This window comes from Megalopta genalis, chromosome 8 (genome assembly GCF_051020955.1).
Source record: "Megalopta genalis isolate 19385.01 chromosome 8, iyMegGena1_principal, whole genome shotgun sequence".
Taxonomy (NCBI): Eukaryota; Metazoa; Arthropoda; class Insecta; order Hymenoptera; family Halictidae; genus Megalopta; species Megalopta genalis.
This window is the reverse complement of record NC_135020.1, coordinates 3227875-3249234: the sequence shown is the minus strand read 5'-3', so window position 1 is coordinate 3249234 and position 21360 is coordinate 3227875.

Below are 21360 nucleotides of genomic sequence, written 5' to 3'. Positions count from 1 at the left end.
CAACAAGAACAACAAGAGCAACAAGAACAACAAGAACAACAAGATCAACAAAAACAACAAGAACAACAAGAACAACAAGAACAACAAGAACAACAAGAACAACAAGAACAACAAGAACAACAAGAACAACAAGAACAACAAGAACAACAAGAACAACAAGAACAACAAGAACAACAAGAACAACAAGAACAACAAGAACAACAAGAACAACAAGAGCAACAAGAACAACAATAACAACAACGAGAACAGGAACAACAAGAACAACAAGAACAACAAGAGCAACAAGAACAATAAGAACAACAAGAACAGCAAGAACAACAAGAACAGCAAGAACAACAAGAACAACAAGAACAACAAGAACAACAAGCACAACAACAACAAGAACAACAACAAGAACAACAAGAACAGCAAGTGCAACAACAACAACAACAAGATCAACAACAACAACAAGAACAACAACAGCAAGAACAACAAGAACAACAAGAACAACAAGCCCAACAAGAAGAACAAGAACAACAAGAACAGCAAGAACAACAACAACAACAAGAACAAGTAGAACAACAACAACAAGAGCAACAAGAACAACAAGAACAAGAACAGCAAGAATAACAAGAACAACAAGAACAACAAGAACAACAAGAACAACAAGAACAACAAGAACAACAAGAACAACAAGAACAACAAGGACAACAACAACAACAATAACAACATGAACAGCAAGAACAGCATGAACAGCAAGAAAAACAAGAACAAGAACAGCAAGAACAACAACAACAACAAGAACAACAAAAACAAGGACAACAAGAACAACAAGAACAACAAGAACAACAAGAACAACAAGAACAACAAGAACAACAAGAAAAACAAGAACAACAAGCCCAACAAGAGCAAAAAGAGCAACAAGAGCAACAAGAGCAACAAGTGCAACAAGAGCAACAAGATCAACAAGAGCAACAAGAGCAACAAGAGCAACAAGAACAACAAGAACAACAAGAACAACAAGAACAACGAGAACAACGAGAACAACGAGAACAACGAGAACAACGAGAACAACGAGAACAACGAGAACAACGAGAACAACGAGAACAACAAGAACAGCAAGAACAACAAGAACAGCAAGAACAACAAGATCAACAAGAACAACAACAAGAACAACAAGAGCAACAAGATCAACAAAAACAAATAGAACAACAAGAAGAACAAGGCCAACAAGAACAAGAAGAACAACAAGAACAACAAGAACAACAAGAACAACAAGAACAACAAGAACAACAAGAACAACAAGAACAACGAGAACAACGAGAACAACGAGAACAACGAGAACAACGAGAACAACGAGAACAACGAGAACAACGAGAACAACGAGAACAACGAGAACAACGAGAACAACGAGAACAACGAGAACAACGAGAACAACGAGAACAACGAGAACAACGAGAACAACGAGAACAACAACGAGAACAACGAGAACAACGAGAACAACGAGAACAACGAGAACAACGAGAACAACAAGAACAACAAGAACAACAAGAACAACAAGAACAACAAGAACAACAAGAACAACAAGAGCAACAAGAGCAACAAGATCAACAAGAACAACGAGAACAACGAGAACAACGAGAACAACGAGAACAACGAGAACAACGAGAACAACGAGAACAACGAGAACAACGAGAACAACGAGAACAACGAGAACAACGAGAACAACGAGAACAACGAGAACAACGAGAACAACGAGAACAACGAGAACAACGAGAACAACGAGAACAACGAGAACAACGAGAACAACAACGAGAACAACGAGAACATCAAGAACAACAAGAACAACAAGAACAACAAGAACAACAAGAACAACAAGAGCAACAAGAGCAACAAGATCAACAAGAACAACAAGAACAACGAGAACAACGAGAACAACGAGAACAACGAGAACAACAAGAACAACAAGAACAACAAGAACAACAAGAACAACGAGAACAACGAGAACAACGAGAACAACGAGAACAACGAGAACAACGACAACAACGAGAACAACCAGAACAACAAGAATAACAAGAACAACAAGAACAACAAGGACAACAACAACAACAACCACAAGAACAACAAGAACAACAAGAACAACAAGAACAACAAGAACAACAAGAACAACAAGAACAACAAGAACAACAAGAGCAACAAGAACAACAAGAACAACAAGAACAACAAGAGCAACAAGAACAACAAGAACAACAACGAGAACAGGAACAACAAGAACAACAAGAACAACAAGAGCAACAAGAACAATAAGAACAACAAGAACAGCAAGAACAACAAGAACAACAAGAACAACAAGAACAACAAGCACAACAACAACAAGAACAACAACAAGAACAACAAGAACAGCAAGTGCAACAACAACAACAGCAAGATCAACAACAACAACAAGAACAACAACAGCAAGAACAACAAGAACAACAAGAACAACAAGCCCAACAAGAAGAACAAGAACAACAAGAACAACAAGAACAACAACAACAACAAGAACAAGTACAACAACAACAACAAGAGCAACAAGAACAACAAGAACAAGAACAGCAAGAATAACAAGAACAACAAGAACAACAAGAACAACAAGAACAACAAGAACAACAAGAACAACAAGAACAACAAGGACAACAACAACAACAACAATAACAACATGAACAGCAAGAACAGCAAGAACAGCAAGAAAAACAAGAACAAGAACAGCAAGAACAACAACAACAACAAGAACAACAAAAACAAGGACAACAAGAACAACAAGAACAACAAGAACAACAAGAACAACAAGAACAACAAGAACAACAAGAACAACAAGAAAAACAAGAACAACAAGCCCAACAAGAGCAAAATGAGCAACAAGAGCAACAAGATCAACAAGTGCAACAAGAGCAACAAGATCAACAAGAGCAACAAGAGCAACAAGAGCAACAAGAACAACAAGAACAACAAGAACAACAAGAACAACGAGAACAACGAGAACAACGAGAACAACGAGAACAACGAGAACAACGAGAACAACGAGAACAACGAGAACAACGAGAACAACGAGAACAACAAGAACAGCAAGAACAACAAGAACAGCAAGAACAACAAGATCAACAAGAACAACAACAAGAACAACAAGAGCAACAAGATCAACAAAAACAAATAGAACAACAAGAAGAACAAGGCCAACAAGAACAAGAAGAACAACAAGAACAACAAGAACAACAAGAACAACAAGAACAACAAGAACAACAAGAACAACAAGAACAACAAGAACAACAAGAACAACGAGAACAACGAGAACAACGAGAACAACGAGAACAACGAGAACAACGAGAACAACGAGAACAACGAGAACAACGAGAACAACGAGAACAACGAGAACAACGAGAACAACGAGAACAACGAGAACAACGAGAACAACGAGAACAACGAGAACAACGAGAACAACGAGAACAACGAGAACAACGAGAACAACGAGAACAACGAGAACAACGAGAACAACAACGAGAACAACGAGAACATCAAGAACATCAAGAACAACAAGAACAACAAGAACAACAAGAACAACAAGAACAACAAGAACAACAAGAACAACAAGAACAACAAGAACAACAAGAAAAACAAGAACAACAAGCCCAACAAGAGCAAAATGAGCAACAAGAGCAACAAGAGCAACAAGTGCAACAAGAGCAACAAGATCAACAAGAGCAACAAGAGCAACAAGAGCAACAAGTGCAACAAGAGCAACAAGATCAACAAGAGCAACAAGAGCAACAAGAGCAACAAGAACAACAAGAACAACAAGAACAACAAGAACAACGAGAACAACGAGAACAACGAGAACAACGAGAACAACGAGAACAACGAGAACAACGAGAACAACGAGAACAACAAGAACAGCAAGAACAACAAGAACAGCAAGAACAACAAGATCAACAAGAACAACAACAAGAACAACAAGAGCAACAAGATCAACAAAAACAAATAGAACAACAAGAAGAACAAGGCCAACAAGAACAAGAAGAACAACAAGAACAACACGAACAACAAGAACAACAAGAACAACAAGAACAACAAGAACAACAAGAACAACAAGAACAACGAGAACAACGAGAACAACGAGAACAACGAGAACAACGAGAACAACGAGAACAACGAGAACAACGAGAACAACGAGAACAACGAGAACAACGAGAACAACGAGAACAACGAGAACAACGAGAACAACGAGAACAACGAGAACAACGAGAACAACGAGAACAACGAGAACAACGAGAACAACGAGAACAACGAGAACAACAACGAGAACAACGAGAACATCAAGAACAACAAGAACAACAAGAACAACAAGAACAACAAGAACAACAAGAACAACAAGAACAACAAGAACAACAAGAGCAACAAGAGCAACAAGATCAACAAGAACAACAAGAACAACGAGAACAACAAGAACAACGAGAACAACGAGAACAACAAGAACAACAAGAACAACAAGAACAACAAGAACAACGAGAACAACGAGAACAACGAGAACAACGAGAACAACGACAACAACGAGAACAACCAGAACAACAAGAATAACAAGAACAACAAGAACAACAAGGACAACAACAACAACAACCACAAGAACAACAAGAACAACAAGAACAACAAGAACAACAAGAACAACAAGAACAACAAGAACAACAAGAACAACAAGAACAACAAGAACAACAAGAGCAACAAGAACAACAAGAACAACAAGAACAACAAGAGCAACAAGAACAACAAGAACAACAACGAGAACAGGAACAACAAGAACAACAAGAACAACAAGAGCAACAAGAACAGCAAGAACAACAAGAACAGCAAGAACAACAAGAACAACAAGAACAACAAGAACAACAAGCACAGCAACAACAAGCACAACAACAAGAACAACAAGAACAGCAAGTGCAACAACAACAACAGCAAGATCAACAACAACAACAAGAACAACAACAGCAAGAACAACAAGAACAACAAGAACAACAAGCCCAACAAGAAGAACAAGAACAACAAGAACAACAAGAACAACAACAACAACAAGAACAAGTAGAACAACAACAACAAGAGCAACAAGAACAACAAGAACAAGAACAGCAAGAACAACAAGAACAACAAGAACAACAAGAACAACAAGAACAACAAGAACAACAAGAACAACAAGGACAACAACAACAACAACAATAACAACATGAACAGCAAGAACAGCATGAACAGCAAGAAAAACAAGAACAAGAACAGCAAGAACAACAACAACAACAAGAACAACAAAAACAAGGACAACAAGAACAACAAGAACAACAAGAACAACAAGAACAACAAGAACAACAAGAACAACAAGAACAACAAGAACAACAAGAAAAACAAGAACAACAAGCCCAACAAGAGCAAAAGGGCAACAAGAGCAACAAGAGCAACAAGTGCAACAAGAGCAACAAGATCAACAAGAGCAACAAGAGCAACAAGAGCAACAAGAACAACAAGAACAACAAGAACAACAAGAACAACGAGAACAACGAGAACAACGAGAACAACGAGAACAACGAGAACAACGAGAACAACGAGAACAACGAGAACAACGAGAACAACGAGAACAACAAGAACAGCAAGAACAACAAGAACAGCAAGAACAACAAGATCAACAAGAACAACAACAAGAACAACAAGAGCAACAAGATCAACAAAAACAAATAGAACAACAAGAAGAACAAGGCCAACAAGAACAAGAAGAACAACAAGAACAACAAGAACAACAAGAACAACAAGAACAACAAGAACAACAAGAACAACAAGAACAACAAGAACAACAAGAACAACAAGAACAACAAGAACAACAAGAACAACAAGAACAACAAGAACAACAAGAACAACAAGAACAACGAGAGCAACGAGAACAACGAGAACAACAAGAGCAACAAGAACAACAAGAACAACAACGAGAACAGGAACAACAAGAACAACAAGAACAACAAGAGCAACAAGAACAATAAGAACAACAAGAACAGCAAGAACAACAAGAACAGCAAGAACAACAAGAACAACAAGAACAACAAGAACAACAAGAACAACAAGCACAACAACAACAAGAACAACAACAAGAACAACAAGAACAGCAAGTGCAACAACAACAACAACAAGATCAACAACAACAACAAGAACAACAACAGCAAGAACAACAAGAACAACAAGAACAACAAGCCCAACAAGAAGAACAAGAACAACAAGAACAACAAGAACAACAAGAACAAGTAGAACAACAACAACAAGAGCAACAAGAACAACAAGAACAAGAACAGCAAGAATAACAAGAACAACAAGAACAACAAGAACAACAAGAACAACAAGAACAACAAGAACAACAAGAACAACAAGAACAACAAGAACAACAAGAACAACAAGAACAACAAGGACAACAACAACAAGAGCAACAAGAACAACAAGAACAAGAACAGCAAGAATAACAAGAACAACAAGAACAACAAGAACAACAAGAACAACAAGAACAACAAGAACAACAAGAACAACAAGAACAACAAGAACAACAAGAACAACAAGAACAACAAGAACAACAAGAACAACAAGAACAACAAGAACAACAAGGACAACAACAACAACAACAATAACAACATGAACAGCAAGAACAGCATGAACAGCAAGAAAAACAAGAACAAGAACAGCAAGAACAACAACAACAACAAGAACAACAAAAACAAGGACAACAAGAACAACAAGAACAACAAGAACAACAAGAACAACAAGAACAACAAGAAAAACAAGAACAACAAGCCCAACAAGAGCAAAAAGAGCAACAAGAGCAACAAGAACAACAAGTGCAACAAGAGCAACAAGAACAACAAGAACAACAAGAACAACGAGAACAACGAGAACAACGAGAACAACGAGAACAACGAGAACAACGAGAACAACGAGAACAACGAGAACAACGAGAACAACGAGAACAACGAGAGCAACGAGAACAACGAGAACAACGAGAGCAACGAGAACAACGAGAACAACGAGAACAACGAGAACAACGAGAACAACAAGAACAACAACGAGAACAACGAGAACAACGAGAACAACGAGAACAACAAGAACAACAAGAACAACAAGAACAACCGGAACCACAAGAACAACAAGAACAACTAGAACAACAAGAACAACAGGAACAACAAGAGCAACAAGAACTACCAGAACAACAAGAACAACAAGAACAACAAGAACAACAAGGACAACAACAACAACAACAACAACAACAACAACAACAAGATCAACATGACCAGCAAGAACAACAAGAACAACAAGAACAACAAGAACAAGAACAGCAAGATCAACAACAACAACAACAACAACAGCAACAAGAGCAACAACAACAACAACAGCAACAAGAGCAACAAAAGCAACAAGAGCAACAAGAACGACAAGAACAACAAGAACAACAAGATCAACAAGAGCAACAAGAGCAGCAAGAACAACAACAACGGCAAGGACAACAACAAGAACAGATAGAACAACAAGGACAACAAGAACAAGAACTGCAAGAGCAACAACAACAAGAACCACATGAACAACAACAACAAGAACAACAAGAACAACAACAACAACAGGAACAACAAGAACCACAACGACAAGAACAACAACAACAAGAACAACAAAAACAAGAACAACAAGAACAACAACAAGAACAACAAGAGCAACAAGAACAACAAGAGCAACAAGAGCAACAAGAACAACAAGATCAACAAGAACAACAAGAACAACAAGAACAACAAGGACAACAACAACAAGAACAACAAGGACAACAACAACAACAACAAGGACAACTAGAACAACAACAAGAAGAACAACAAGAACAACATGAACAGCAAAAACAACAAGAACAACAAGAACAACAAGAACAACAAGAACAACAAGAACAACAAGAACAACAAGAACAACAAGAACAACAAGAACAACAAGAACAACAAGAACAACAAGAACAACAAGAACAACAAGAACAACAAGAACAACAAGGACAACAACAACAATAACAACAACAAGAACAACAAGAACAAGAAGAACAAGAAGAACAAGAAGAACAAGAAGAACAAGAAGAACAACAAGAGCAACAAGAACATCTAGAACAACAAGAACAACAAGAACAACCGGAACAACAAGAACAACAAGAACAAGAACAACAAGAACAACAAGAACAAGAACAGCAAGAACAACAAGAACAACAAGAACAACTAGAACAACAAGTACAACAAGACAACATGAACAGCAAGAACAACAGGAACAACAAGAACAACCGGAACAACAAGAACAACAAGAACAACCAGAACAACAACAACAAGGACCACTAGAACAACAAAAAGAACAACAACAAGAACAACATGAACAACAAAAACAACAAGAACAACAAGAACAACAAGAACAACAAGAACAACAAGAACACCAAGAACAACAAGAACAACAAGAACAACAAGAACAACGAGAACAACGAGAACAACGAGAACAACGAGAACAACGAGAACAACGATAACAACGAGAACAACGAGAACAACGAGAACAACGAGAACAACGAGAACAACGAGAACAACGAGAACAACGAGAACAACGAGAACAACGAGAACAACGAGAACAACGGGAACAACGAGAACAACGAGAACAACGAGAACGACGAGAACAACGAGAACAACGAGAACAACAAGAACAACAACGAGAACAACGAGAACAACGAGAACAACGAGAACAACGAGAACAACGAGAACAACGAGAACAACGGGAACAACGAGAACAACGAGAACAACGAGAACGACGAGAACAACGAGAACAACGAGAACAACAAGAACAACAACGAGAACAACGAGAACAACAAGAGCAACAAGAACAACAAGAACAACAAGAACAACAAGAACAACAAGAACAACAAGAACAACAAGAACAACAAGAACAACAAGAACAACAAGAACAACAAGAACAACAAGAACAACAAGAACAACAAGAACAACAAGAACAACAAGAACAACAAGAACAACAAGAACAACAAGAACAACAAGAACAACCGGAACAACAAGAACAACAAGAACAACTAGAACAACAAGAACAACAGGAACAACAAGAACAACAAGATCAACATGACCAGCAAGAACAACAAGAACTACAACAACAACAAGGACAACAAGAACAACAACAACAACAACAAGAACAACTAGAACAACAACAACAAGAACAACAAGAACAACAAGAACAACAAGAACAACAAGAATAACAAGAACAACAAGAACAACAAGGACAACAACAACAACAACCACAAGAACAACAAGAACAACAAGAACAACAAGAACAACAAGAACAACAAGAACAACAAGAACAACAAGAACAACAAGAACAACAAGAACAACAAGAACAACAAGAACAACAAGAACAACAAGAACAACAAGAACAACAAGAACAACAAGAACAACAAGAACAACAAGAACAACAAGAACAACAAGAGCAACAAGAACAACAAGAACAACAACGAGAACAGGAACAACAAGAACAACAAGAACAACAAGAGCAACAAGAACAATAAGAACAACAAGAACAGCAAGAACAACAAGAACAGCAAGAACAACAAGAACAACAAGAACAACAAGAACAACAAGCACAACAACAACAAGAACAACAACAAGAACAACAAGAACAGCAAGTGCAATAACAACAACAAGAACAACAACAGCAAGAACAACAAGAACAACAAGAACAACAAGCCCAACAAGAAGAACAAGAACAACAAGAACAACAAGAACAACAACAACAACAAGAACAAGTAGAACAACAACAACAAGAGCAACAAGAACAACAAGAACAAGAACAGCAAGAATAACAAGAACAACAAGAACAACAAGAACAACAAGAACAACAAGAACAACGAGAACAACGAGAACAACGAGAACAACGAGAACAACGACAACAACGAGAACAACGAGAACAACGAGAACAACAAGAACAGCAAGAACAACAAGAACAGCAAGAACAACAAGATCAACAAGAACAACTAGAACAACAAGTACAACAAGACAACATGAACAGCAAGAACAACAGGAACAACAAGAACAACCGGAACAACAAGAACAACAAGAACAACCAGAACAACAACAACAAGGACCACTAGAACAACAAAAAGAACAACAACAAGAACAACATGAACAACAAAAACAACAAGAACAACAAGAACAACAAGAACAACAAGAACAACAAGAACACCAAGAACAACAAGAACAACAAGAACAACAAGAACAACGAGAACAACGAGAACAACGAGAACAACGAGAACAACGAGAACAACGATAACAACGATAACAACGAGAACAACGAGAACAACGAGAACAACGAGAACAACGAGAACAACGAGAACAACGAGAACAACGAGAACAACGAGAACAACGAGAACAACGGGAACAACGAGAACAACGAGAACAACGAGAACGACGAGAACAACGAGAACAACGAGAACAACAAGAACAACAACGAGAACAACGAGAACAACGAGAACAACGAGAACAACGAGAACAACGAGAACAACGAGAACAACGGGAACAACGAGAACAACGAGAACAACGAGAACAACAAGATCAACAAAAACAACAAGAACAACAAGAACAACAAGAACAACAAGAACTACAACAACAACAAGGACAACAAGAACAACAACAACAACAACAAGAACAACTAGAACAACAACAACAAGAACAACAAGAACAACAAGAACAACAAGAACAACAAGGACAACAACAACAACAACAACAACAACAACAACAACAAGATCAACATGACCAGCAAGAACAACAAGAACAACAAGAACAACAAGAACAAGAACAGCAAGATCAACAACAACAACAACAACAGCAACAAGAGCAACAACAACAACAACAGCAACAAGAGCAACAAAAGCAACAAGAGCAACAAGAACGACAAGAACAACAAGAACAACAAGATCAACAAGAGCAGCAAGAACAACAACAACGGCAAGGACAACAACAACAACAACAACAACAAGAACAGAAAGAACAACAAGGACAACAAGAACAAGAACTGCAAGAGCAACAACAACAAGAACCACATGAACAACAACAACAAGAACAACAAGAACAACAACAACAACAGGAACAACAAGAACCACAACGACAAGATCAACAACAACAAGAACAACAAAAACAAGAACAACAAGAACAACAACAAGAACAACAAGAGCAACAAGAACAACAAGAGCAACAAGAGCAACAAGAACAACAAGATCAACAAGAACAACAAGAACAACAAGAACAACAAGGACAACAACAACAAGAACAACAAGGACAACAACAACAACAACAAGGACAACTAGAACAACAACAAGAAGAACAACAAGAACAACATGAACAGCAAAAACAACAAGAACAACAAGAACAACAAGAACAACAAGAACAACAAGAACAACAAGAACAACAAGAACAACAAGAACAACAAGAACAACAAGAACAACAAGAACAACAAGAACAACAAGAACAACAAGAACAACAAGAACAACAAGAACAACAAGAACAACAAGAACAACAAGAACAACAAGAACAACAAGAACAACAAGGACAACAACAACAATAACAACAACAAGAACAACAAGAACAAGAAGAACAAGAAGAACAAGAAGAACAAGAAGAACAAGAAGAACAACAAGAGCAACAAGAACATCTAGAACAACAAGAACAACAAGAACAACCGGAACAACAAGAACAACAAGAACAAGAACAACAAGAACAACAACAACAACAAGAACAACAAGGACAACATCAGCAACAACAACAAGGACAACAAGAACAACAAGAACAACAAGAACAACAAGATCAACAAGAACAACAAGAACAACAAGAACAACAAGAACAACAAGAACAACAAGATCAACAAGATCAACAAGAACAACAAGAACAACAAGAACAACAAGAACAACAAGAACAACAAGAACAACAAGGACAACAACAACAATAACAACAACAAGAACAACAAGAACAAGAAGAACAAGAAGAACAACAAGAACAACAAGAGCAACAAGAACAACAAGAACAACAAGAACAACAAGAACAACAAGAACAACAAGAACAACAAGAACAACAAGAACAACAAGAACAACAAGAACAACAAGAACAACGAGAACAACGAGAACAACGAGAACAACGAGAACAACGAGAACAACGGGAACAACGAGAACAACGAGAACAACGAGAACAACGAGAACAACGAGAACAACAAGAACAACAAGAATAACAAGAACAACAAGAACAACCAGAACAGCAAGAAGAACAACATGAACAACAAGAACAACAAGAACAACAAGATCAACAAAAACAACAAGAACAACAAGAACAACAAGATCAACAAAAACAACAAGAACAACAAGAACAACAAGATCAACAAAAACAACAACTACAACAAGAACAGCAAGAACAACAAGAACAGCAAGAACAACAAGGACAACAAGAACAAGAACAGCAAGGGCAACAACAACAAGAACCACATGAACAACAACAACAAGAACAACAAGAACAACAACAACAACAGGAACAACAAGAACCACAACGACAAGAACAACAACAACAAGAACAACAAAAACAAGAACAACAAGAACAACAACAAGAACAACAAGAGCAACAAGAACAACAAGAGCAACAAGAACAACAAGAGCAACAAGAGCAACAAGAACAACAGGAACAACAAGAACCACAACGACAAGAACAACAACAACAAGAACAACAAAAACAAGAACAACAAGAACAACAACAAGAACAACAACAAGAACAACAAGAGCAACAAGAACAACAAGAACAACAAGAGCAACAAGAACAACAAGAACAACAAGAACAACAAGAACAACAAGAACAACATGAGCAACAAGAACAACAAGAACAACAAGAACAACAAGAACAACAAGAACAACAAGAACAACAAGAACAACAAGAACAACAAGAACAACAAGATCAACAAGAACAACAAGAACAACAAGAACAGCAAGAACAACAAGAACAACAAGAACAACAAGAACAACAAGAACAACAAGAACAACAAGAACAACAAGAACAACAAGAACAACAAGAACAGCAAGAACAACAACAACAACAAGAACAACAACAAGATCAACAAGAACAACAACAAGAACAACAAGAGCAACAAGAACAACAAGAGCAACAAGAGCAACAAGAACAACAAGATCAACAAGAACAACAAGCACAACAAGAACAACAAGGACAACAACAGCAAGAACAACAAGGACAACAACAACAACAAGGACAACTACAACAACAAGAAGAAGAACAACAAGAACAACATGAACAGCAAAAACAGCAAGAACAACAACAACAACAAGAACAGCAAGAACAACATGAACAGCAAAAACAGCAAGAACAACAAGAACAACAAGAACAACAAGAACAACAAGAGCAACAAGAACAACAAGAACAACAAGAACAACAAGAACAACAAGAACAACAAGAACAACAAGAACAACAAGAACAACAAGAACAGCAAGAAAAACAACAACAAGAACAACAACAAGATCAACAAGAACAACAACAAGAACAACAAGAGCAACAAGAGCAACAAGAGCAACAAGAGCAACAAGAACAACAAGAGCAACAAGAGCAACAAGAACAACAAGATCAACAAGAACAACAAGCACAACAAGAACAACAAGGACAACAACAGCAAGAACAACAAGGACAACAACAACAACAAGGACAACTACAACAACAAGAAGAAGAACAACAAGAACAACATGAACAGCAAAAACCGCAAGAACAACAACAACAAGAAGAACAGCAAGAACAACAAGGACAACAAGAACAAGAACAGCAAGAGCAACAACAACAAGAACCACATGAACAACAAGAACAAGAACAGCAAGAACAACAAGAACAACAAGAACAACTAGAACAACAAGTACAACAAGACAACATGAACAGCAAGAACAACAGGAACAACAAGAACAACCGGAACAACAAGAACAACAAGAACAACCAGAACAACAACAACAAGGACCACTAGAACAACAAAAAGAACAACAACAAGATCAACATGAACAACAAAAACAACAAGAACAACAAGAACAACAAGAACAACAAGAACAACAAGAACACCAAGAACAACAAGAACAACAAGAACAACAAGAACAACGAGAACAACGAGAACAACGAGAACAACGAGAACAACGAGAACAACGATAACAACGAGAACAACGAGAACAACGAGAACAACGAGAACAACGAGAACAACGAGAACAACGAGAACAACGAGAACAACGAGAAGAACGAGAACAACGAGAACAACGAGAACAACGAGAACAACGGGAACAACGAGAACAACGAGAACAACGAGAACGACGAGAACAACGAGAACAACGAGAACAACAAGAACAACAACGAGAACAACGAGAACAACGAGAACAACGAGAACAACAAGAACAACAAGAACAACAAGAACAACAAGAACAAGAAGAACAACAAGAACAACAAGAACAACAAGAACAACAAGAACAACAAGAACAACAAGAACAACAAGAACAACAAGAACAACAAGAACAACAAGAACAACAAGAACAACAAGAACAACAAGAACAACCGGAACAACAAGAACAACAAGAACAACTAGAACAACAAGAACAACAGGAACAACAAGAACAACAAGATCAACATGACCAGCAAGAACAACAAGAACAACAAGAACAATAAGAACAACAAGAACAACAAGAACCACAAGAACAACAAGGACAAGAACAACAACTACAACATGAACAGCAAGAACAACAACAACAACAGGAACAACAACAACAACAAGAACAACAACAAGAACAACAAGAACAACAAGAGCAACAAGAACAACAAGAACAACAAGATCAACAAAAACAACAAGAACAACAAGAACAACAAGAACAACAAGAACTACAACAACAACAAGGACAACAAGAACAACAACAAGAACAACAAGAGCAACAAGAACAACAAGAGCAACAAGAGCAACAAGAACAACAAGATCAACAAGAACAACAAGAACAACAAGAACAACAAGGACAACAACAACAAGAACAACAAGGACAACAACAACAACAACAAGGACAACTAGAACAACAACAAGAAGAACAACAAGAACAACATGAACAGCAAAAACAACAAGAACAACAAGAACAACAAGAACAACAAGAACAACAAGAACAACAAGAACAACAAGAACAACAAGAACAACAAGAACAACAAGAACAACAAGAACAACAAGAACAACAAGAACAACAAGAACAACAAGAACAACAAGAACAACAAGAACAACAAGAACAACAAGAACAACAAGGACAACAACAACAATAACAACAACAAGAACAACAAGAACAAGAAGAACAAGAAGAACAAGAAGAACAAGAAGAACAAGAAGAACAACAAGAGCAACAAGAACATCTAGAACAACAAGAACAACAAGAACAACCGGAACAACAAGAACAACAAGAACAAGAACAACAAGAACAACAAGAACAAGAACAGCAAGAACAACAAGAACAACAAGAACAACAAGAACAACAAGAACAACAAGGACAACAACAACAAGAACAACAAGGACAACAACAACAACAACAAGGACAACTAGAACAACAACAAGAAGAACAACAAGAACAACATGAACAGCAAAAACAACAAGAACAACAAGAACAACAAGAACAACAAGAACAACAAGAACAACAAGAACAACAAGAACAACAAGAACAACAAGAACAACAAGAACAACAAGAACAACAAGAACAACAAGAACAACAAGAACAACAAGAACAACAAGAACAACAAGAACAACAAGGACAACAACAACAATAACAACAACAAGAACAACAAGAACAAGAAGAACAAGAAGAACAAGAAGAACAAGAAGAACAAGAAGAACAACAAGAGCAACAAGAACATCTAGAACAACAAGAACAACAAGAACAACCGGAACAACAAGAACAACAAGAACAAGAACAACAAGAACAACAAGAACAAGAACAGCAAGAACAACAAGAACAACAAGAACAACTAGAACAACAAGTACAACAAGACAACATGAACAGCAAGAACAACAAGAACAACAAGAACAAGAACAACAAGAACAACCGGAACAACAAGAACAACAAGAACAACCAGAACAACAACAACAAGGACCACTAGAACAACAACAAGAACAACAACAAGAACAACATGAACAACAAAAACAACAAGAACAACAAGAACAACAAGAACAACAAGAACAACAAGAACACCAAGAACAACAAGAACAACAAGAACAACAAGAACAACGAGAACAACGAGAACAACGAGAACAACGAGAACAACGATAACAACGAGAACAACGAGAACAACGAGAACAACGAGAACAACGAGAACAACGAGAACAACGAGAACAACGAGAACAACGAGAACAACGAGAACAACGAGAACAACGAGAACAACGGGAACAACGAGAACAACGAGAACAACGAGAACGACGAGAACAACGAGAACAACGAGAACAACGAGAACAACGAGAACGACGAGAACAACGAGAACAACGAGAACAACAAGAACAACAACGAGAACAACGAGAACAACAAGAACAACAAGAACAACAAGAACAACAAGAACAACAAGAACAACAAGAACAACAAGAACAACAAGAACAACAAGAACAACAAGAACAACAAGAACAACCGGAACAACAAGAACAACAAGAACAACTAGAACAACAAGAACAACAGGAACAACAAGAACAACAAGATCAACATGACCAGCAAGAACAACAAGAACAACAAGAACAATAAGAACAACAAGAACAACAAGAACCACAAGAACAACAAGGACAAGAACAACAACTACAACAAGAACAGCAAGAACAACAACAACAACAAGAACAACAACAACAACAAGAACAACAACAAGAACAACAAGAACAACAAGAGCAACAAGAACAACAAGAACAACAAGATCAACAAAAACAACAAGAACAACAAGAACAACAAGAACAACAAGAACTACAACAACAACAAGGACAACAAGAACAACAACAACAACAACAAGAACAACTAGAACAACAACAACAAGAACAACAAGAACAACAAGAACAACAAGAATAACAAGAACAACAAGAACAACAAGGACAACAACAACAACAACCACAAGAACAACAAGAACAACAAGAACAACAAGAACAACAAGAACAACAAGAACAACAAGAACAACAAGAACAACAAGAACAACAAGAACAACAAGAACAACAAGAACAACAAGAACAACAAGAACAACAAGAACAACAAGAACAACAAGAGCAACAAGAACAACAACGAGAACAGGAACAACAAGAACAACAAGAACAACAAGAGCAACAAGAACAATAAGAACAACAAGAACAGCAAGAACAACAAGAACAGCAAGAACAACAAGAACAACAAGAACAACAAGAACAACAAGCACAACAACAACAAGAACAACAACAAGAACAACAAGAACAGCAAGTGCAACAACAACAACAACAAGATCAACAACAACAACAAGAACAACAACAGCAAGAACAACAAGAACAACAAGAACAACAAGCCCAACAAGAAGAACAAGAACAACAAGAACAACAAGAACAACAACAACAACAAGAACAAGTAGAACAACAACAACAAGAGCAACAAGAACAACAAGAACAAGAACAGCAAGAATAACAAGAACAACAAGAACAACAAGAACAACAAGAACAACAAGAACAACAAGAACAACAAGAACAACAAGAACAACAAGAACAACAAGAACAACAAGAACAACAAGAACAACAAGAACAACAAGAACAACAAGAACAACAAGGACAACAACAACAACAACAATAACAACATGAACAGCAAGAACAGCATGAACAGCAAGAAAAACAAGAACAAGAACAGCAAGAACAACAACAACAACAAGAACAACAAAAACAAGGACAACAAGAACAACAAGAACAACAAGAACAACAAGAACAACAAGAACAACAAGAACAACAAGAAAAACAAGAACAACAAGCCCAACAAGAGCAAAAAGAGCAACAAGAGCAACAAGAGCAACAAGTGCAACAAGAGCAACAAGATCAACAAGAGCAACAAGAGCAACAAGAGCAACAAGAACAACAAGAACAACAAGAACAACAAGAACAACAAGAACAACGAGAACAACGAGAACAACGAGAACAACGAGAACAACGAGAACAACGAGAACAACGAGAACAACGAGAACAACAAGAACAGCAAGAACAACAAGAACAGCAAGAACAACAAGATCAACAAGAACAACAACAAGAACAACAAGAGCAACAAGATCAACAAAAACAAATAGAACAACAAGAAGAACAAGGCCAACAAGAACAAGAAGAACAACAAGAACAACAAGAACAACAAGAACAACAAGAACAACAAGAACAACAAGAACAACAAGAACAACAAGAACAACAAGAACAACAAGAACAACAAGAACAGCAAGAACAACAAGAACAACAAGAACAACAAGTACAGCAAGAACAACAACAACAACAACAACAAGAACAACAATTACAACAAGAACAACGAGAACAACGAGAACAACGAGAACAACGAGAACAACGAGAACAACGAGAACAACGAGAACAACCGGAACAACAAGAACAACAAGAACAACGAGAACAACGAGAACAACAACGAGAACAACGAGAACATCAAGAACATCAAGAACAACAAGAACAACAAGAACAACAAGAACAACAAGAACAACAAGAACAGCAAGAACAACAAGAACAACAAGAACAACAAGAACAACAAGAACAACAAGTACAGCAAGAACAACAACAACAACAACAACAAGAACAACAATTACAACAAGAACAACGAGAACAACGAGAACAACGAGAACAACGAGAACAACGAGAACAACGAGAACAACGAGAACAACGAGAACAACCGGAACAACAAGAACAACAAGAACAACTAGAACAACAAGAACAACAGGAACAACAAGAGCAACAAGAACTACCAGAACAACAAGAACAACAAGAACAACAAGAACAACAAGGACAACAACAACAACAACAACAACAACAACAACAACAACAAGATCAACATGACCAGCAAGAACAACAAGAACAACAAGAACAACAAGAACAAGAACAGCAAGATCAACAACAACAACAACAACAGCAACAAGAGCAACAACAACAACAACAGCAACAAGAGCAACAAAAGCAACAAGAGCAACAAGAACGACAAGAACAACAAGAACAACAAGATCAACAAGAGCAACAAGAGCAGCAAGAACAACAACAACGGCAAGGACAACAACAACAACAACAACAACAAGAACAGAAAGAACAACAAGGACAACAAGAACAAGAACTGCAAGAGCAACAACAACAAGAACCACATGAACAACAACAACAAGAACAACAAGAACAACAACAACAACAGGAACAACAAGAACCACAACGACAAGATCAACAACAACAAGAACAACAAAAACAAGAACAACAAGAACAACAACAAGAACAACAAGAGCAACAAGAACAACAAGAGCAACAAGAGCAACAAGAACAACAAGATCAACAAGAACAACAAGAACAACAAAAACAACAAGGACAACAACAACAAGAACAACAAGGACAACAACAACAACAACAAGGACAACTAGAACAACAACAAGAAGAACAACAAGAACAACATGAACAGCAAAAACAACAAGAACAACAAGAACAACAAGAACAACAAGAACAACAAGAACAACAAGAACAACAAGAACAACAAGAACAACAAGAACAACAAGAACAACAAGAACAACAAGAACAACAAGAACAACAAGAACAACAAGAACAACAAGAACAACAAGAACAACAAGAACAACAAGAACAACAAGAACAACAAGAACAACAAGGACAACAACAACAATAACAACAACAAGAACAACAAGAACAAGAAGAACAAGAAGAACAAGAAGAACAAGAAGAACAAGAAGAACAACAAGAGCAACAAGAACATCTAGAACAACAAGAACAACAAGAACAACCGGAACAACAAGAACAACAAGAACAAGAACAACAAGAACAACAACAACAACAAGAACAACAAGGACAACATCAGCAACAACAACAAGGACAACAAGAACAACAAGAACAACAAGAACAACAAGATCAACAAGAACAACAAGAACAACAAGAACAACAAGAACAACAAGAACAACAAGATCAACAAGATCAACAAGAACAACAAGAACAACAAGAACAACAAGAACAACAAGAACAACAAGAACAACAAGGACAACAACAACAATAACAACAACAAGAACAACAAGAACAAGAAGAACAAGAAGAACAACAAGAACAACAAGAGCAAGAAGAACAACAAGAACAACAAGAACAACAAGAACAACAAGAACAACAAGAACAACAAGAACAACAAGAACAACAAGAACAACAAGAACAACGAGAACAACGAGAACAACGAGAACAACGAGAACAACGAGAACAACGGGAACAACGAGAACAACGAGAACAACGAGAACAACGAGAACAACGAGAACAACAAGAACAACAAGAATAACAAGAACAACAAGAACAACCAGAACAGCAAGAAGAACAACATGAACAACAAGAACAACAAGAACAACAAGATCAACAAAAACAACAAGAACAACAAGAACAACAAGATCAACAAAAACAACAAGAACAACAAGAACAACAAGATCAACAAAAACAACAACTACAACAAGAACAGCAAGAACAACAAGAACAGCAAGAACAACAAGGACAACAAGAACAAGAACAGCAAGGGCAACAACAACAAGAACCACATGAACAACAACAACAAGAACAACAAGAACAACAACAACAACAGGAACAACAAGAACCACAACGACAAGAACAACAACAACAAGAACAACAAAAACAAGAACAACAAGAACAACAACAAGAACAACAAGAGCAACAAGAACAACAAGAGCAACAAGAACAACAAGAGCAACAAGAGCAACAAGAACAACAGGAACAACAAGAACCACAACGACAAGAACAACAACAACAAGAACAACAAAAACAAGAACAACAAGAACAACAACAAGAACAACAACAAGAACAACAAGAGCAACAAGAACAACAAGAACAACAAGAGCAACAAGGACAACAAGAACAACAAGAACAACAAGAACAACAAGAACAACATGAGCAACAAGAACAACAAGAACAACAAGAACAACAAGAATAACAAGAACAACAAGAACAACAAGAACAACAAGAACAACAAGAACAACAAGATCAACAAGAACAACAAGAACAACAAGAACAGCAAGAACAACAAGAACAACAAGA